This window comes from Myotis davidii, unplaced genomic scaffold, assembly GCF_000327345.1.
Source record: "Myotis davidii unplaced genomic scaffold, ASM32734v1 scaffold269, whole genome shotgun sequence".
Lineage (NCBI taxonomy): Eukaryota > Metazoa > Chordata > Mammalia > Chiroptera > Vespertilionidae > Myotis > Myotis davidii.
The window spans coordinates 7,468,629-7,474,270 of NW_006383008.1; the positions used below are offsets into that span (position 1 = coordinate 7,468,629).

Sequence of the window (5,642 nt, forward strand, 5' to 3'; positions counted from 1 at the left end):
GGGCGACGGCTGCTGCCGAGAGGCGAGCGGAGCGCTGACGAGGACGCGGGCGGTGGCGGCGCAGCAACGAACAGCCTCCGCTCCAGCTCCGAGTGTTGTTATCGGAAGCTCCGCCCCATCACCCACCCACCTCCCCGCGAAAACCCAATCAGAACCCGACGGGGCACGCCACGCCCGCGGCCCCGCCTCCAGCGCCTCGGAAAGACACACGCACACAAACAAGCATCTTGCTGCAGCGGGGCACAAAGAGCGCGCACTGCGCAGGCGCTGACCGCCGGCCCTTCGGGAAGAGTGGGCCCGGCGAACAATGAGGTTCCGCTCGCCCCACCTCCCCCGCCCTTTTCCTTCCTCTCCCCGCACCTCGCCTTGCAGGCAGAGGTCAGGCTGAGTTTGGGATGGACATGCGGGGTTACGAGGTTGGGGGGCGAGAGGAAGGGAGAAAGAATACGGAAGCACCAAGGCCACTGACCTTGGAGAAGTAATGTATTATTTCCAGCCCATTATCGGTTTGGGTTTTGTTGTTTTTTAAGATTTCAAAGTACATTATGGGGATTTCTTTCCTAGCAACCGTGAAGAAAATCAGTCGTGGTTCACGTTCTTTTCCATTTACTCGGCTGAGCAACGCTGCTCGTTAGCCATTGGTAATCGGAGTAAGAATTAAGGGGGTGGAATTAAGTGATTGAAATCTGCCCCTTAATAGAGAAAAAGTTTTCCATAAATCCGTAATTGGGCGTTGGGAATGTTATTGCCTTCGTACTTGAAGGACTGTGAGACTTTGGGATCGCAGAACGCCGCCTGAGAGCGAATAGGAAGCAATGGAGGAGGCTTGCGTCCCCGAGAAAGTGAAACAGCTCTGCAGCACAGTGTTCTGCTCTGTTTGTAAATAGAAACCTCGCTCTCATCAGGTCCCTGCACTGTGCTCGCTCACACACACACACACACACACACACACACACACACACACACACACACACGAACTGTGGCGACTTAAATAAGAGCTAATGTGCCAGGAGCTGTTCTTTACGTAAATTATCTCATACAAATCGCACAACGCTAAGGAATAGCTCCTCGTTTTATAGGACAGGAAACAGGTTTAGAGAGGCAAAAAGTACTTGTCAGACATCATACAGTAAATTAATATCAGAACTTGAACTCCAGTCTAGGTTTGGCAAGAACAGAGATTTAACATCCATACTGCCTGCCATACTAGATGGTAGGTTTTTAGAACGTAATAATCTTAGAAGTCTCTGTATCCTCAGTTTCTAACCAATACTTTTCAGCTTTGTAGTGCTTGATAAGTGTTTTATAATTAACTAGAGACTCGGTGCATGAAATTCGTGCACTGAGGTGGGGGTGGGGGGGATCCCTCAGCCTGGCCTGCGCCCCCTCGCAGTCCAGGAGCTCTGGCGGGGGTGGGGGGTGGTGGTGTCAGACATCCTTGGGAGAGGCTCCCGCCACTGTCTGTCGCAGCGTTTGCCAGCAGTGAGCCTGGCTCAGGGCTTCTGGCTGAGTGGTGCTCCCCCTGTGGGAGCACACTGACCACCAGTGGGCAGCTCCTGCGTTGAGTGTCTGCCCCTTGGTGGTCAGTGCACATCATAGCGACTGGTGGTTTGGCCATTCGGTTGATTTACATATTACCCTTTTATTATATAGGATGTCAAGGTTTGGCAGCAGTGATATGCATAATAATGATTCTCAATTAACTTTATATAAACTTTTAATACTATAGCCCATCATTAATGATTGTTGGATTTTATCATATTTGCTAGATTTACTCATTTTTTTTGTGTTTCCAACGCTTAATATATAGTAAGTGCTTCTGTTCATTGGATGAATGGGAATCATATACTTCAAGAGCTGTAAAAGATCTTAGAGAACCTTTAATTCAAATTTTCTGGTCTACAAATTGAATTAGGACCTGGTGAGGAGAATGGCCTGGCAAGAGTTGGTGAAGAGTAGACAAAGATTATGAAACCTTTGGAATGAGTTAATTCTTTTGTTTTTAACAGTTTCTACTTTTTCAAGGCACTTTTCATCTCTTCTCTCATTTTATTCTAATCTAAAGGATTACTCTAATCCTAAAAAATAGGTTGAGATAGGTTCTATATAAAATACACATAATGTTTAAAAAGCCACTAAAGATGAGGTACCTTGGCTAAGGGTTACACAGTGAGTTGGGGACTAAATCACTTGAACTCTTAATGCCTAGTCCAGTGCTCTTTTTACTATATCCCAAGGCCTAAGGTTTGACTTTATCTAGGGGTAACATCACATTGTCCTGGGGAATAATTTATCTTCCAGGGGCTGTTAATTGCAGTCAGTTCAGTGAGGCCCTTAATCAAGGACACCTATTATTGTAAGTTATTGTGTGTGGTATTTAGTGTATTCTTTTGAGGCCTGAATGGTAGACTTCCTGTTAGACCCTGGATTCTGTACTTTAAGAAAGGTAACCTTGCGAGAGCATTTGAAATCTTGCTTCCCAGCATATGTCCTCAATTTGGCTCAAATAAACTTTTATAAAAAAATATTTTTAAAAAGAAGAAAAAAAAGAAAGGTAATCTTACCACCTGGATAAATGGCACTAAAATGGTTGCCACCAAGAGACCGTGAGCTGGAATGGACTGCCAGAAGAGAGCAGTCCAGGTTTTATGAATCAGATTATTGGATTTTGTGTTACTCTTTGTCTCTAATTCCTATAGGCCCTTAGTAAAGTCTCATTTTAATATTCAGACCTGGTTTCATCTGTGCTATATGATATAAAGAAAAAGGTCCGATGTTCTTGTCTGGGCCCGAAGGGCCAATCATGGAGGTAGCAAGACATTCAAGGCTGAAGTAAATCTTGGGCAGTCCTCAGGGCTCTTGAAGCTTTTGGCTCCAGAGCATGCCTTGGTTTTACTTTTGTTAATTCAACAGTTTCTTTAGAGGAGTTTTTTTTTGTTTTGTTTGTTTTAATTGAAAAGTAAACCATGTATTAAAGAGTGGGGAAAATGAGCTAAAGACACCCGAGGACTCAGGCTAAGATATTCAGAGGAAATGGAATGGTGCACATGGGAATACAATCCTGGGACTTGGTGACTGACAGCATGAGTCTAATGGAGAGGCCAGAGCAGGTCGAAGTATTAGGGTGAGGTGTAAGAAGAAGGCAGAATAAAAGAGATGGCTCTCAGACTTTCAATCTGGTTCATTTGGAGAGAAATGATAGCCTTGACAGGAATATGAAAATCCAAAAGGGTAATTTGAAGAGAAAATTTACTTCCGTGGTTTAGTAAGGATTTATTTTTGATGTTCTTAATTTTAAAGTCAAATTATTTGCTAATTTTATTGTCTCTCAAAAAACAAAAGAACCCCAAATAATTAAGTTGTTTTTTCTTGCTTATGAACCCCTGATAGAAGAAGTGTTCTTACTCTTGTTCAGTATGAAAACATGGAAATCTGTTTGCCTCCATGGAAATCACTGCTTCCAATCTGTTTACCTCTGGCTACTTCATTTGGCATTTTCAGAAAATAAGACTTAAACTACTTACAAGAAATTTAAAATAAATTAAGGAAAATGGAACATTTCCGTAAAAATGAAACATCGAGTGTCAAATCTCCTCTATTTTTCAGGTCCCGGTATAGTCTATTTAATCCTGTTCTTCTGGTCAGCTAAAATCTCATGAGAAAAACAGCATGTTTCCTTTTTAGAAAATACTGCAGTGCTCCAATTTTTAAAAAAATGTTTTTATTGATTTTTAGAGAGAGAGAGGAGGGGAGGGAGAGAGAGACAGACAGAGAAACATTGATCGGCTCATTGGCTGCCTTCCTTTGCATAATATAGCATGGGTAATATTGCATAGGAGTATCAGAAACTGCCTCATTGGAAACAACTATTTAAATAAAAACCTGGGTGTAGGCTGCATCTGCACATGCCCAGCATGATGAAGCACACTGAGACCAACCATGGGGACAGCTTCTGGCACTCACGCCACAGGGATACATCTGCCACATGGACAGGAAAGCGAGGGTGAAGGAGGGCGTGAGGGGGAAGAGAGGAGTGTGGCTCAGTTCTGGTTCTGGAACTGATTGGCCAGCCAGTCCAGTCCCTCATAGAGCCCAGCCCCAGTGATGGCAGAGGTGGCCTGAAGGTACCAGTTCCTGTGGTGCAGAGAGTGCAGGCCCAGCTTGTCTGTGATCTCAGCTGTGTTCATGGCATTGGGGAGGTCCTGCTTGTTTGCAAGCACTAGCAGGACAACATCCTTAGGCTCTGTCATCATCCGCATCATCTCCTGTCTGGCCTCGTCCATGTGTTCCTGGTCAGTGCTGTCAACCACAAAGATGAGCCCTTGTCCATTTGGGCAGCAGTGGCGCCACAGAGGCCGGATCTTGTCCTGGCTGTTCGCGTCCCACACGATAAAGCTGATGTTCTTATACTTCACAGTCTCCAGGTTGAAACCTATCGTGGGAATGGTGGTCAAGATCTCACCCAACTTCAGTTTGTACAGGATGGTGGTCTTCCCAACACCGTCCAGGCCCACCATGAGAATGCACATTTCTTTTTTGCCAAAAAGGCCCTTGAAGAGGTTTGCGAAGATATTTCCCATGCTGTAGACCAGAGGGAGAGACACTGGTCAGAGAAACCCTTGGCAGCCACAGTGCTGCTGCTGCTGCTACTGCTGCTCTGAGCCAGAAGCTGGTTCTATTTTGTCACTCTTTAGCAGATATTTGCTGACCCTTATTCTAATTCTTTTCATTGCTGTGACACTTGATCTGTCACTACCCATTAACTCACTATTTAAAGTTCAAAGTCCAGAGCAAGTGACTGGTGCAGTTTCAATTGGTCTAGATTAGATGATTCGTCACCATCATCCTGGTTCAACAACTGTTTTACTGGACACTCCTCTGGGTGGCTGTTTTACTACACTCCTCTGGGTGGCACTTGGCTAGGATGATGAGACAGGGGGCAAGGCACCGATCTATAAGGAGTCTTGCGGATCACTTCAGGGACCACTTCAAGAAGTTTGGCCAGCGCAGTACTTTGCACAACCTATCTCCCAGGCACAGAGCCTTCTTTTTGTCCCTGCAATTCTAGGAATCCAAGGGAAGTGAGGCCTGTGGAAACTCTGGGAATCTCTGGCTTTTCTTGGAAAGTTGGATTTCTCTCAACACTGCCCCGTCATCCCTGATGAAGCAACAATTGACTGGAACAATTTAAAGAGGTCTGTGCTCATCCAGCTCATTTCACTCTTTACTTACCTGACTCTCTACGCAAATCAGCTTGAAACTCCTCCAGAGATTGGAGGTAGTGAGACAAATGGCAATCACTTAGCAGTGAGACACCTGAAGACGCAGGCTAAGATATTCAGAGGAAATGGAATGGTGCACATGGGAATACAATCCTGAGTCTTGGTGACTGACAACATGAGTCTAGTGGAGATAGGCTAGAAGTATAAAGGTGAGGTGTAAGAAGAAGGCAGAATGAAAGAGATGGGTCCCAGACTTTCACTCTGGTTCATTTGGAGAGAAATGACAGGAATATGAAAATTCAAAAGAGGCAATTTAAAAAGAAACTTTATTTCCATGGTTTAGTAAAGTTTTATTTTTGATGTCCCTAATTTTAAAGCCAAAGTAATTGCAAGTTTTGTTTGTCTCTCAAAAACAAATGA

The 5,642-nt window shown here is 44.5% G+C and overlaps 1 pseudogene; it reads right to left on the reverse strand.

Annotated features, from left to right (window-relative positions):
- Positions 1 to 3,588: 3,588 nt before the first annotated feature.
- Positions 3,589 to 5,642, reverse strand: part of LOC102769869 — a 7,891-nt pseudogene continuing 5,837 nt past the window's right edge.